Source organism: Salmo trutta, chromosome 11, assembly GCF_901001165.1.
Source record: "Salmo trutta chromosome 11, fSalTru1.1, whole genome shotgun sequence".
NCBI classification, from domain to species: domain Eukaryota; kingdom Metazoa; phylum Chordata; class Actinopteri; order Salmoniformes; family Salmonidae; genus Salmo; species Salmo trutta.
The window spans coordinates 11,887,429-11,901,950 of NC_042967.1; the positions used below are offsets into that span (position 1 = coordinate 11,887,429).

The 14,522-nt window shown below is 46.9% G+C and overlaps 1 protein-coding gene and 1 long non-coding RNA gene across 2 annotated transcripts in view; both read left to right on the plus strand.

The window, feature by feature from the left end:
- Positions 1-14,522, plus strand: part of LOC115202215 (F-box/WD repeat-containing protein 7) — a gene marked incomplete in the record, with an annotated part of 98,143 nt that overhangs the window by 46,937 nt on the left and 36,684 nt on the right.
- On the plus strand, positions 35-2,653 carry LOC115202217 (uncharacterized). Its single transcript, XR_003879928.1, has 2 exons — positions 35-1,204; positions 1,239-2,653. It is a non-coding gene; the product is annotated as an uncharacterized LOC115202217 (long non-coding RNA).

Consider the following 14,522-nt stretch of genomic DNA (forward strand, 5'->3'; position numbering starts at 1 on the left):
AGAAGAACAGAATAGCATACTCTGAGTTGTCCTTATGTTGGGTCCTGATCTGCCATATGGCTGTGGACTTTAACAATAAATAAATATAGCAGCACGAGAAAGCTGGGATCCTCTTTTTAAAAAGTGGCCAGTCAAAACTCTGTTTTCACATGCGATTATGCAGTGACTGGGGCTCTAATAACATGTGTCACTAGGCTCTGTACTCTAACCATGTAGGTCCTAGACACTAACTGGGTCTCTAACCGTGTAGGTCCTAGACACTAACTGGGTCTCTAACCGTGTAGGTCCTAGACACTAACTGGGTCTCTAACCGTGTAGGTCCTAGACACTAACTGGGTCTCTAACCGTGTAGGTCCTAGACACTAACTGGGTCTCTAAGAACACGTGTCACTAGGCTCTGTACTCTAACCGTGTAGGTCCTAGACACTAACTGGGTCTCTAACCGTGTAGGTCCTAGACACTAACTGGGTCTCTAAGAACACGTGTCAGTGGGCTCTGTACTCTAACCGTGTAGGTCCTAGACACTAACTGGGTCTCTAAGAACACGTGTCAGTGGGCTCTGTACTCTAACCGTGTAGGTCCTAGACACTAACTGGGTCTCTAACCGTGTAGGTCCTAGACACTAACTGGGTCTCTAAGAACACGTGTCACTAGGCTCTGTACTCTAACCGTGTAGGTCCTAGACACTAACTGGGTCTCTAACCGTGTAGGTCCTAGACACTAACTGGGTCTCTAAGAACACGTGTCACTAGGCTCTGTACTCTAACCGTGTAGGTCCTAGACACTAACTGGGTCTCTAACCGTGTAGGTCCTAGACACTAACTGGGTCTCTAACCGTGTAGGTCCTAGACACTAACTGGGTCTCTAACCGTGTAGGTCCTAGACACTAACTGGGTCTCTAACCGTGTAGGTCCTAGACACTAACTGGGTCTCTAATAACATGTGTCACTAGGCTCTGTACTCTAACCGTGTAGGTCCTAGACACTAACTGGGTCTCTAACCGTGTAGGTCCTAGATACTAACTGGGTCTCTAATAACATGTGTCAATAGGCTCTGTACTCTAACCGTGTAGGTCCTAGACACTAACTGGGTCTCTAACCGTGTAGGTCCTAGACACTAACTGGGTCTCTAAGAACACGTGTCACTAGGCTCTGTACTCTAACCGTGTAGGTCCTAGACACTAACTGGGTCTCTAACCGTGTAGGTCCTAGGCACTAACTGGGTCTCTAACCGTGTAGGTCCTAGACACTAACTGGGTCTCTAAGAACACGTGTCACTAGGCTCTGTACTCTAACCGTGTAGGTCCTAGACACTAACTGGGTCTCTAACCGTGTAGGTCCTAGACACTAACTGGGTCTCTAAGAACACGTGTCACTAGGCTCTGTACTCTAACCGTGTAGGTCCTAGACACTAACTGGGTCTCTAACCGTGTAGGTCCTAGACACTAACTGGGTCTCTAAGAACACGTGTCAGTGGGCTCTGTACTCTAACCGTGTAGGTCCTAGGCACTAACTGGGTCTCTAACCGTGTAGGTCCTAGACACTAACTGGGTCTCTAAGAACACGTGTCACTAGGCTCTGTACTCTAACCGTGTAGGTCCTAGGCACTAACTGGGTCTCTAACCGTGTAGGTCCTAGACACTAACTGGGTCTCTAACCGTGTAGGTCCTAGACACTAACTGGGTCTCTAAGAACACGTGTCAGTGGGCTCTGTACTCTAACCGTGTAGGTCCTAGGCACTAACTGGGTCTCTAACCGTGTAGGTCCTAGACACTAACTGGGTCTCTAAGAACACGTGTCACTAGGCTCTGTACTCTAACCGTGTAGGTCCTAGGCACTAACTGGGTCTCTAACCGTGTAGGTCCTAGACACTAACTGGGTCTCTAACCGTGTAGGTCCTAGACACTAACTGGGTCTCTAACCGTGTAGGTCCTAGGCACTAACTGGGTCTCTAAGAACACGTGTCAGTGGGCTCTGTACTCTAACCGTGTAGGTCCTAGACACTAACTGGGTCTCTAACCGTGTAGGTCCTAGACACTAACTGGGTCTCTAAGAACACGTGTCACTAGGCTCTGTACTCTAACCGTGTAGGTCCTAGGCACTAACTGGGTCTCTAACCGTGTAGGTCCTAGACACTAACTGGGTCTCTAACCGTGTAGGTCCTAGGCACTAACTGGGTCTCTAAGAACACGTGTCAGTGGGCTCTGTACTCTAACCGTGTAGGTCCTAGACACTAACTGGGTCTCTAAGAACACGTGTCACTAGGCTCTGTACTCTAACCGTGTAGGTCCTAGGCACTAACTGGGTCTGTAACCGTGTAGGTCCTAGACACTAACTGGGTCTCTAAGAACACGTGTCACTAGGCTCTGTACTCTAACCGTGTAGGTCCTAGGCACTAACTGGGTCTGTAACCGTGTAGGTCCTAGGTCTATGGGCTACGTTTGGAGTTATTTGACCATTTTAGTTGATACAAACCTTATCAAAACATATAGGCCTATGGGCTAGGCTACATGTGTGCAACTATGATTTGAAAAACTCGCAAAAAAAGGCATGCGCTGTTTCTTGCCTTACTGCACACGCTGGGCATCATTCCCAAGTAATATTGTCACGCATCAGACGATTCTAAATTTAGTCTTGTCTTTACATATACTAAATAATATATGTGTGAATTTAGTTGCACCGGTCTGAACAGGGGCAGGGGGGAAACAAATGTCATCTATGCACTTAAATGACGAATGGAGGACGCTTTTCCCGTGGTTCATTTTCATGCCAGCCAGGTACCAAAACATCATGATACTTATGATACCAACATTTTAGAACCCCATAGTACCAAAACATCATGATACTTATGATACCAACATTTTAGAACCCCATAGTACCAAAACATCATGATACTTATGATACCAACATTTTAGAACCCCATAGTACCAAAACGTCATGATACTTATGATACCAACATTTTAGAACCCCATAGTACCGTTACCAACATTTTAGAACCCCATAGTACCAAAACATCATGATACTTATGATACCAACATTTTAGAACCCCATAGTACCAAAACATCATGATACTTATGATACCAACATTTTAGAACCCCATAGTACCAAAACATCATGATACTTATGATACCAACATTTTAGAACCCCATAGTACCAAAACATCATGATACTTATGATACCAACATTTTAGAACCCCATAGTACCAAAACATCATGATACTTATGATACCAACATTTTAGAACCCCATAGTACCGTTACATATGATACTTATGATACCAACATTTTAGAACCCCATAGTACCAAAACATCATGATACTTATGATACCAACATTTTAGAACCCCATAGTACCGTTACATATGATACTTATGATACCAACATTTTAGAACCCCATAGTACCAAAACATCATGATACTTATGATACCAACATTTTAGAACCCAATAGTACCAAAACATCATGATACTTATGATACCAACATTTTAGAACCCCATAGTACCAAAACATCATGATACTTATGATACCAACATTTTAGAACCCCATAGTACCAAAACATCATGATACTTATGATACCAACATTTTAGAACCCCATAGTACCAAAACGTCATGATACTTATGATACCAACATTTTAGAACCCCATAGTACCAAAACATCATGATACTTATGATACCAACATTTTAGAACCCCATAGTACCAAAACGTCATGATACTTATGATACCAACATTTTAGAACCCCATAGTACCGTTACATATGATACTTATGATACCAACATTTTAGAACCCCATAGTACCAAAACATCATGATACTTATGATACCAACATTTTAGAACCCCATAGTACCGTTACATATGATACTTATGATACCAACATTTTAGAACCCCATAGTACCAAAACGTCATGATACTTATGATACCAACATTTTAGAACCCCATAGTACCAAAACATCATGATACTTATGATACCAACATTTTAGAACCCCATAGTACCAAAACGTCATGATACTTATGATACCAACATTTTAGAACCCCATAGTACCGTTACATATGATACTTATGATACCAACATTTTAGAACCCCATAGTACCAAAACATCATGATACTTATGATACCAACATTTTAGAACCCCATAGTACCGTTACATATGATACTACCAACTTTTTCAGCCCTACTGATCTGAAGAACCTGCTGGCGCCTGTTATAACCAAAAGCACAGGGCAGTCTGAGTAGACTTTGCAAGTTCACTGTCCTGCAGCCTCTGAGTGTCAGAAAGGGGAAATGGAGCACTGCTTCACGACAGGCATGCTTGCAGCTTTACAGCAAAAAAACTTCTCTAACCTAAACGTAAAAAAATAAACAATATGACCCATATTACCGGAGGTTCCTTTTTTTGGTCTTTCTATCAGGATTTACACACATTTTATATCATTTCACAAACCGGGCCGAACAGGATGCTAAACCACTGATTTATTCTTTTATTTTCCCACCTTGGTATCACGATACTAAATCGGCATCGTGATTGAGGCCTTGAGAGAGGTGAGGTGTCTTGCTGGGATTCAGAGTGCTGGACGTGAGAGTAGAGGACCAGAGTTAGGGCTGTTATGGTGACTAGGCTTCTCCAAAACAGCTTTCCTAATATTAAGACCAGTGCTTCGCTTTACAAACAGGATTAGAGTACCAACATTTTACAAACGATACAATATCAGGCCAAGTATCGCGATACTAAATCGGCGTCGTGATACTTGGCCTGGTATCGTATCGTTTGTAAAATGTTGGTACTATAATCCTGGTCCTCTCCTCTCGCATCCAGCACTCTGAATCCCAGCAAGACACCTCACCTCTCTCAAGGCCTCAGTCTCACCCTCCCTCCCAGCCATCCCTGCCCTCAACTGTCTCAGTTCAGTTGGTTAATAGGACTGTAGAGCGCTTACCCTTCTCCTATACAAGCGGCCTCACTGGTACGCTCAAAAAAAGGAAACTGTTTCACTGCACATATGGCCTACTCAACCATTTCTGTATAAACACATACAATGCTCAACCGTTTTATTTCCCAACCAACACACTTACCTAGACATTTGTGTACCCACACTTGTGTGTTATTTCTGCTTCCTCATATGAAACCAATATGTCGTACGTTCACTGTAACCTTCTGTCCTCCCTAATCTAACCCCTCCTCTCTGTAGACTTAAACATGTTACATGAGGAGAGTCCCATGACACACGGCAGGTCACTGAGCCGTGTCAACGCTGCTGTTTACACACACTTACTCCCCTGGTGGCGCTCTGTTTGCCTCAGGCTGTTGAGTCAAGCAAACCCCTCACACACACACACACACACACACACACACACACGCCTCAGCTCATGCAGCCTAAACGATGGACCAGTGTTTTGTGCTTGTACAATGTATCTGTTTATGAAAGGAATCCATTCAAGTTTTGGAAGCCACACAACCCTCTCTGGGCAATTTGAACCAAACTGAAACACTATCACACTATTATTTCTCCATTACTAAGGAGGTAAGTGTTTGGCGCATAGGGACTGCAGCACTGTAATATTATAGCTGTGCTGTAGTGCCGGGCTGGAACGCTGTAGTGCCGGGCTGGAACGCTCTAGCCGGGCTGGAACGCTCTAGCCGGGCTGGGACGCTCTAGCCGGGCTGGAACGCTCTAGCATAGTGTTAGCTGACTGTGGCTAGCACTGCAGCTGCAGGGCAGAGGATGGATAGTGGAGGTGGTGAAAGACCTGTGAGGTCTGGCCGGCCCTCTAAATAAGATTAACATCACTATTGGTCAGTCAGAAATTTGACCTCGGCTTTTAACCCAACCCCTACCAAAGACACGTACAGCTTTTGGAGAGATGCTGGAGGCTTCCACACTGGGCGCAAGGGCACAAAGGCAGGCGAAGGCATAGAGGATTTAATACCGGTTCACTTCCCGCCAGATTTTTCCTGTCGGACCCGGGATTCAAACAGGCAGCCCGCCGGTTGCTGACTCACCTCTCTAACCGCTAGGCTACAAGCAGCATGGATACAGACCCAGGTGTTCTCAACATAGAGATTTGGGTTCTACCTAGCTTCTCCTCAGGGGATATGGTGACTACCTGAGTCTGTTGAGACGTGTGGAAAAGGGGAGGATCGCATACTGTGTAAGGGAGTGACGCACCTGAAGGGCAGACCACTGTGTGTGTGTGTGTGTGTGTGTGTGTGTGTGTGTGTGTGTGTGTGTGTGTGTGTGTGTGTGTGTGTGTGTGTGTGTGGTGATGCTAACTGGGCTAACCGAGGTAGTGTGACAAATGTGTTCCCAGAACGGGAGGACGCTCTTCCACACCACTGCTGCTCAGCCAGTCATGCAGAAAGACGGCCGGATTCCGCTATCAGGAAGCATGTGTTAAAACCCACCAAACATTCACACATACACACACTCTAACAGATTACTGCTTCAGATTCAGCTACAGTACACACACGCATGCATTCATGCATAAACTCTCACCGACGCACACACACCCTCTCACTGACTGACAAACACACACATGCTTACTTACACAAGCGTACACTGTCATGTTAATATACTGTACTTGCATACTCAGGAGTGGAGGAGAATATTTCAGACATGGCTGGGGTTATGGGCATTCCTCAACTACTCAGACCAAGTTGCATTGCTGTTGAGTTGCGTCAGTCACATTCCACTGACAAAACACCCAAAACAAATTCCATTTATGTCTCTTTCACTTTGAACACAAGACATGGCAACGTGTGTGTGTGGCAGCATTTTTACCACCTGACTCCATCACAACACTATCACTCACTCCTGCTGTTAGCCTGTTATAGATAAATCTAATCCCTCAAAGTCCATTTAGACAAAGAGCCTGTACTTTTCAAAGGATAAGCCAATGGCCAACATCTAAACAAGATCAAGCGTTGTCCCCCGAGTCTCTAGTAATTGGACAGAGTTTAAAAATGGCCGCCGCTTCTTTCATATTGACCTCCTTCATATCATGAGACCCTTGTTTATGTGTTTGTGACTTGCTCCTCTTTGTAGCTGGTTGCTGTGGAGATGGCATTTAGGACATTGGGTAGATAAACTGTCAAGTATGGGAGAACAGCGGTATTGAAATGGAGCAATGTTTCAGGACTGCTAGTACAATGGGTTTTCTGGTACAAAGAGTGCTGCTGGTCATAGCTCAGCTAAACACGTCAAGCCGTTCCTGGATCCTCCACCTGCATTCTTTCCATGTTACACCGTCCTTCAGGCTCACCTGTCTTCCTGATTCATCACGCCGTGATCTTCAAATAGACCGCAAAATGAAAAACAACGGCTACCTCACCCTCTCCGCTCCAAATTGCTTCTCCGTTTCGTGTCTTCTCCGCTAGCCTCAGCTTTTGAGTTCTAGGTCTTTCTTCCTCTGCTCTGGAGAAAGCGATCCCACTCTCGAGCTTTTCTGAGACCCCAAGCCCAAAGTTGCCAGCTGCTCCATCCACTCCAATTACATCTCAGAGAATAGATTTTGCTCCGGTTTGGACCCTGTATAGTTATCTTCTCCTTTTGAGAGGGATGTTTTGTAGTATGGAGTTGGCTCCGGTATGGTGTAGTTGAAAAGAGTGTGGCTTTTTCTAGAATACTGTACATGAGAAACATGCTGTGGGTTCTAGTGAGATTCCTTTACCTTGGCATCTCTTCTTCCTCCTCTTTCCTGGCTTGCCCCTTCCAGTGCAGGGTCTAGGAGAATGCCTATTAGTCCTTGGGTATTGTTAGGGGAGCAGCAGGGCTGTAATTTGGAGCTATTTTTAAAGGAGAAAGTGACGTCCCTCTTCTGCTGAAGCACGAGCGTGGGTGGGAGAGACGCCATGTGTGTGTGTGTGTGTGTTGTGTGCGCTCCGGATGAGCCACGGCCACGCATTCCTAACTCAATGAACAGTCCCACATCTTGGCAAAGTGCTTCACACCCACACACCACTCTGCATTTAAAGGTCACCGTTTATTGAGATGCTGAAGCTTGATAATATGGACATGGCCAGCCCATCTGCGTTCTCCCATGGCATTTTACTACACGCTGAGTTACTGGCTTTATAAATTATTCTCCAAATGAAGGTAAATGCCTTGGTGGTGGTGGGGGGGGAGCGCAACGGAGTATGGCTTCCTGCTTCATATCTCTAATTTGCAGAGGTCTGGCTCTTTCTGATCCTATTAGGAGAGGGTAATAGTTCCCCAGAGAGGCCTGTTCCTGTGTTGGGAGAGGTGGGGTGTTGTGGGACTGTGGTTAGGGTTAGGAGAGGGCAATAGTTCCCCAGAGAGGCCTGTTCCTGTGTTGGGAGAGGTGGGGTGTTGTGGGACTGTGGTTAGGGTTAGGAGAGGGCAATAGTTCCCCAGAGAGGCCTGTTCCTGTGTTGGGAGAGGTGGGGTGTTGTGGGACTGTGGTTAGGGTTAGGAGAGGGCAATAGTTCCCCAGAGAGGCCTGTTCCTGTGTTGGGAGAGGTGGGGTGTTGTGGGACTGTGGTTAGGGTTAGGAGAGGGCAATAGTTCCCCAGAGAGGCCTGTTCCTGTGTTGGGAGAGGTGGGGTGTTGTGGGACTGTGGTTAGGGTTAGGAGAGGGCAATAGTTCCCCAGAGAGGCCTGTTCCTGTGTTGGGAGAGGTGGGGTGTTGTGGGACTGTGGTTAGGGTTAGGAGAGGGCAATAGTTCCCCAGAGAGGCCTGTTCCTGTGTTGGGAGAGGTGGGGTGTTGTGGGACTGTGGTTAGGGTTAGGAGAGGGCAATAGTTCCCCAGAGAGGCTTGTTCCTGTGTTGGGAGAGGTGGGGTGTTGTGGGACTGTGGTTACGGTTAGGAGAGGTTGAGATCTGAAAAATGTGTGATGTGAAAAAGGTGGAGCTATGGTCCCCTATTGAGCAGAACCCAGAGACCCAGGAAGGTCAAAGGTAACCCAGACACAGTTGGGCTCCTCGTCCTCCTCCTCCTCCTCCTCCTCCAACTAGCTCATCCATACACCCAGAGCCAACAGCCAGCAAACCACCGCTGCTTTTTTGCAATTTGGCTCGTTCTGCCTAATCTGGGCCGTGGAGTGGCACTTTTGAATAATTAAAGGGGGTTTATCCGTTCCTCTGTAAATGTTGACACCCGCGCAGGCCAAGTTTCACCTGGCTTATGGCTGCCAAATCTCTAACCCTCTTCTCTCCGTGTTCATGTCCATGTGGAATATTGATGCGGTGAATGCAAAACATGCTAAACCGCAACACAGTAGGGATGGGAGGGACAGAGGGGTAATATTCACGTTAACTGCGTTATCGGAGTGTCAGTGTTAGTAAGTTCATGGTACAGGCCTGCAGCTAAATCATATAACTATGTTCTATACATGCTCCCAGAAACATTATATCAACCCCTGACATTGTTTCCTGTGTGGTTGTCTGGTACATAAGTCATGCTCTGACTGATCTTGTTTATAGCCGCCGTTCGTAGCTAGCAGAACGTCTCTGTATTAATTGACTATGGGTAAAGGTCGAGACTGGCTTTGAAGAATCCAAGAGGGAGCACTCATGTTTGGCTTTCTAACTCTGTATGTGTGCTTATCGTTCTGTAGTGTGTGTGTGTGTGTGTGTGTGTGTGTGTGTGTGTGTGTGTGTGTCAGCTTCTCTGTAGTTCAGTGCCAAAGGGTTAATTCAACCCATCCACAAAGGACAGAACACTTCCTGCTGTCTGATTTATTCGCTCTACTCAACAAGGTCAACAGCTTCCTCTTCCCCCATTTTCATTTGATGTCCCTCTCTAAAGACAGGTCACAGATCAGTGATACACTATATCAATAGTCAGTGGGAAAATACGAGGTAAGCATGGTTGCTGTTCTCAGATCTGGCCGGGCCTCCATAGCTGGGAGGTGCCGTGCCTGGCCCACCCCAGAAGGGAAGGCTCCGGTTGGGGGGTCAGGAAGAAGCCTCTAGCCCCCCATCCACTGAGAAACTGCAGGAGCCCACCACCCAGATATACTTTTTCCCACAATGCCGCTAGAAGTTAAACACGAGCCTGCTACCTACTTCCTGCTAATAGACAAAGCACTGGTTTCTTTCGATTAGGAAAATAATCCAGGTGACCTTTTTGTCAGCCAGGGATTTAGTTCCGTTTCTCTCGGTTGTAATCCAGATAGAGGCACAGTTGGTTAGATAAATGTCACAGTGATGTCCGACTTCTCACTTGAACCCCGGGGCAGAAAAATATCAAAGTCTTTAGTCAGCGGTTTGATTTCTTATTTACTTATTAAGTATTCCTTCCAGGAAGTGGGAATGCCTCGTGGTGTTATTTTGAAGCCTGACCTTCAATGGCTTTCAGCGGGGAAATAGAAAGTCCAATTTTAGATCCTGATGGCGGATAAACAACTAATAAAGCTCGATATTAGTTTTGTCACAGTAATTTATGGTGTTATTATCACGGGTTCATAGCACACCCAGTCGCCCCTGGTGTCGTGTGTGTGTGTGTGTGTGCGTGTGTGTGTGTGTGCACTCTGGCCAGTAGGTTGTCTTTGGAGTTAAACTTTTGTTCTCCATAGTGCAGTTTTATACACTTTCTCCTCTCCAAAACTCACTGTATTGGAGACTATTGGTCTCCCTGGAATTTCCGATAGGCTTCCCAGACATTCAGCCTGCCAGATATCAAGCATGAGAACAACCTTGGGTCCAGGTTAAGTTACTATTTGACTCTTAACAGCGTGTGATTGGCAGTAATGGACATTGCCCTTCTATCCTCTGTTCTGTCCATATCATTTCCCATGGAACACTCGTGATGTCACAATAGGAGATGTCAGCCCTCCTCACTTTAATTTCCTCGTTGACCTGACCCCAATAGAGGCCTGGACTCTCGGGGGTTGCAGTCGCGTGGGTGGCTAAAGGCTGTTATGCTAATGGCCCCAAGCAGCCACAGGCAGATGATGTCATTATTCAGAATAATGCTCCCCAGAATGGAATGCTCCACCGATGATCCAAGGTTCCATTTGTCACCCCTCTCCCCGTAAGTCGTCCGTCGATCGCATGTCATCTGACTGGTTGGAATGTACCCTGCTCTTGCTCTCTCGGTGAGCGGCCATTGAGACCGAAGGCCCCCCCGCCCCGTACTCCTATTTTGTCACCGCCAGGACAATGACGCGGCGGTTATTCAGCGACGCACCACTGCCCAAGTTCAACAAGGCCCCACGTTTAAACATTTGATCAAGGAGCCCGTTCTCCTATAGCTTGAGCCAGGGTATTTTCCCACCTATCTGTTGCCTTTGAAAAGCTCAACGTCCAAGTCCATCTAATCCACCTATAGAGGGGGTTAAGTCCCTTCATTTTTCACTTTCTACCCTTTATTTAATGAAACCTCATGAATGATGAATTCCGTGAATCAGTTCTGCAGTTATTTTTTTTAAATACTGCAGTATCACGTACATAAAACAACAGTCATGGGTGCTCAGTTTTTCCTGAAGAACTCATAAGCTAATTTCTATTCTGTTGGCTGAAACACTGCCATAGAAATCCATACATCCACATGATGTAGCCTACTGTTTGCGTAGGAAGCCCCATACGAGAGAGAGAGGAGAGACATAAAGGGAATCGAGCATTTGCATTTGCCCTCCAGACATACACTGCGCTGTTACAAGATAGTAAATTTACTACATTCTCCATTCTAGTTCCCAATATATATTCCAACACCGAGAACCATTCATCATATATTAGCCTTCTCGCTCTCACTCTCTTGCTCCTCTCTCTGTCTCTATATATCGCTCTCTATATAGATAGGTGGATAGATCTATATCTAGCTATATTTATATCTATAGAGGGAGAGATCTGTCAGTCTCTCTCACGGAGGTCTATCGCTTAAAGACGAGAAGACAAAACACGGACAAGGCTGAGATATGAGTCTGAAATGAGTTTACTTCGGAGGACACCTGTTTTGTGGAAGCCCCATGTTTGGGTCGGGAGGATTTTTAAGAGTTTTGATAAGTGTTGTGAGGTAAGAGCCTAACGCCGCTGGCTGTCTGTTAATGCTTTACCGAGCGGCAGAAGGGGAGCAACCGAGGTCAAAGGCTCGTCAAAGGCTGGGGTGCCACCGCTCTCGCGTTCCACGCATTCCAATGTACTGTGTTAAGGTTGGGCAGCGAGGGGGTTGTTCTCAAGAGGCCGCAACACACACACACACACACACACACACACACACACACACATCGTCTCGGTGTGCTGCTTGGTGTTGCTGTGGCAACAAAAACAAACGAGGAAAGATTTCCAGTGCAGGGAAAAGGGGGACACACACACGGAGCTCCAGACACATCTTAGTTATACTGCACCTGGCCACCTTTAAACCCTCCAACACTAGATTACATGGGGAGCAGGTGAGGCTGCAGTGAGGCCCCTCAAAGGCCTCAATTGTACCCTTTAAAGGTAGTTTGTGTCATACATGCAATTCCTTGTCATAAAACGTGTGTGTGTGTGTGTGTGTGTGTGTGTGTGTGTGTACATGGCTTACTATCTCTGTTAAACTAACATCTGGATATCCATGTGGCTTGCTTTTCTAAGCAGTTGCTATATGGCTTGCCTCATGTGAGTTTTCCGATTTCCTTCAAATGGTTTTGGGATACTGACACATTTTCTCTCCTCTCATTCTTGTCCCACCAATTCGACAAGTGCCTCTCCTCACCTCTCACCTCCAAACCCCCGATTTTCCACCTGAATCCAGATGATTGGATAATGACAGGTGTCGAGTGTCTTAATGGCCTTCAGAGCTGGTAAATCTGATTCCCAGTCAGTAACCTGGGAAGAGGCCCTTCCTGCGATCCTCCTCCATTGTCTCATACTGTGAACCATCAGATCCTCCTCTCCACCCTCTCCGAGTTGGGCATCTCCGGCGCGGCCCACGCTTGGATTGCGTCCTACCTGACAGGTCGCTCCTACCAGGTGGCGTGGCGAGAATCTGTCTCCGCACCACGCGCTCTCACCACTGGTGTCCCCCAGGGCTCTGTTCTAGGCCCTCTCCTATTCTCGCTATACACCAAGTCACTTGGCTCTGTCATATCCTCACATGGTCTCTCCTATCATTGCTATGCAGACGACACACAATTAATCTTCTCCTTTCCCCCTTCTGATAACCAGGCGGCGAATCGCATCTCTGCATGTTTGGCAGACATATCAGTGTGGATGACGGATCACCACCTCAAGCTGAACCTCAAGCTAAACCTCGGCAAGACGGAGCTGCTCTTCCTCCCGGGGAAGGACTGCCCGTTCCATGATCTCGCCATCACGGTTGACAACTCCCTTGTGTCCTCCTCCCAGAGTGCTAAGAACCTTGGCGTGATCCTGGACAACACCCTGTCGTTCTCCACTAACATCAAGGCGGTGACCCGATCCTGTAGGTTCATGCTCTACAACATTCGCAGAGTACGACCCTGCCTCACACAGGAAGCGACGCAGGTCCTAATCCAGGCACTTGTCATCTCCCGTCTGGATTACTGCAACTCGCTGTTGGCTGGGCTCCCTGCCTGTGCCATTAAACCCCTACAACTCATCCAGAACGCCGCAGCCCGTCTGGTGTTCAACCTTCCCAAGTTCTCTAACGTCACCCCGCTCCTCCGCTCTCTCCACTGGCTTCCAGTTGAAGCTCGCATCCGCTACAAGACCATGGTGCTTGCCTACGGAGCTGTGAGGGGAACGGCACCTCCATACCTTCAGGCTCTGATCAGGCCCTACACCCAAACAAGGGCACTGCGTTCATCCACCTCTGGCCTGCTGGCCCCCCTACCTCTGAGGAAGCACGGTTCCCGCTCAGTCCAGTCCAAACTGTTCGCTGCTCTGGCACCCCAATGGTGGAACAAGCTCCCTCACGACGCCAGGACAGCGGAGTCAATCACCACCTTCCGGAGACACCTGAAACCCCACCTCTTTAAGGAATACCTGGGATAGGATAAAGTAATCCTTCTAACCCCCCCCCCCTTAAAATATTTAGATGCACTATTGTAAAGTGGTTGTTCCACTGGATATCATAAGGTGAATGCACCAATTTGTAAGTCGCTCTGGATAAGAGCGTCTGCTAAATGACTTAAATGTAATGTAAATGTCTCTGTGTGGTTATTTGAATCATCTTGACTGAGATTAGTCACTGATTAGGGAGGTGGACTGTGGAACAGGGGCAAGAACTCAAGGTGTTGGAGACTCCCTAAAAAAAACACGGCACTTCAATACATCTACGACTGGAATTTTTATTTAACTAGGCAAGTCGGTTAAGAACAAATTCTTATTTACAATGACAGCCTAACCCAGACGACGCTGGGGCAATTGTGCACCGCCCTATGGGACTCCCAATCACGGCCGGTTGTGATACAGCCTGGAATCAAACCAGGGTCTGTAGTGATGCCTCTAGCACTGAGATGCAGTGCCTTAGACTGCTGCGCCACTCGGGAGCCCCCCTGGAAGTGACTTTTCGTAGCAGTTTAGGATAGTATTTTTGCTAACCCTAATCAAATCCTAATCAAGCTTTATTTAAATAGCACATTTTAGACATGAATGCAACGCAACGCGCTTCACA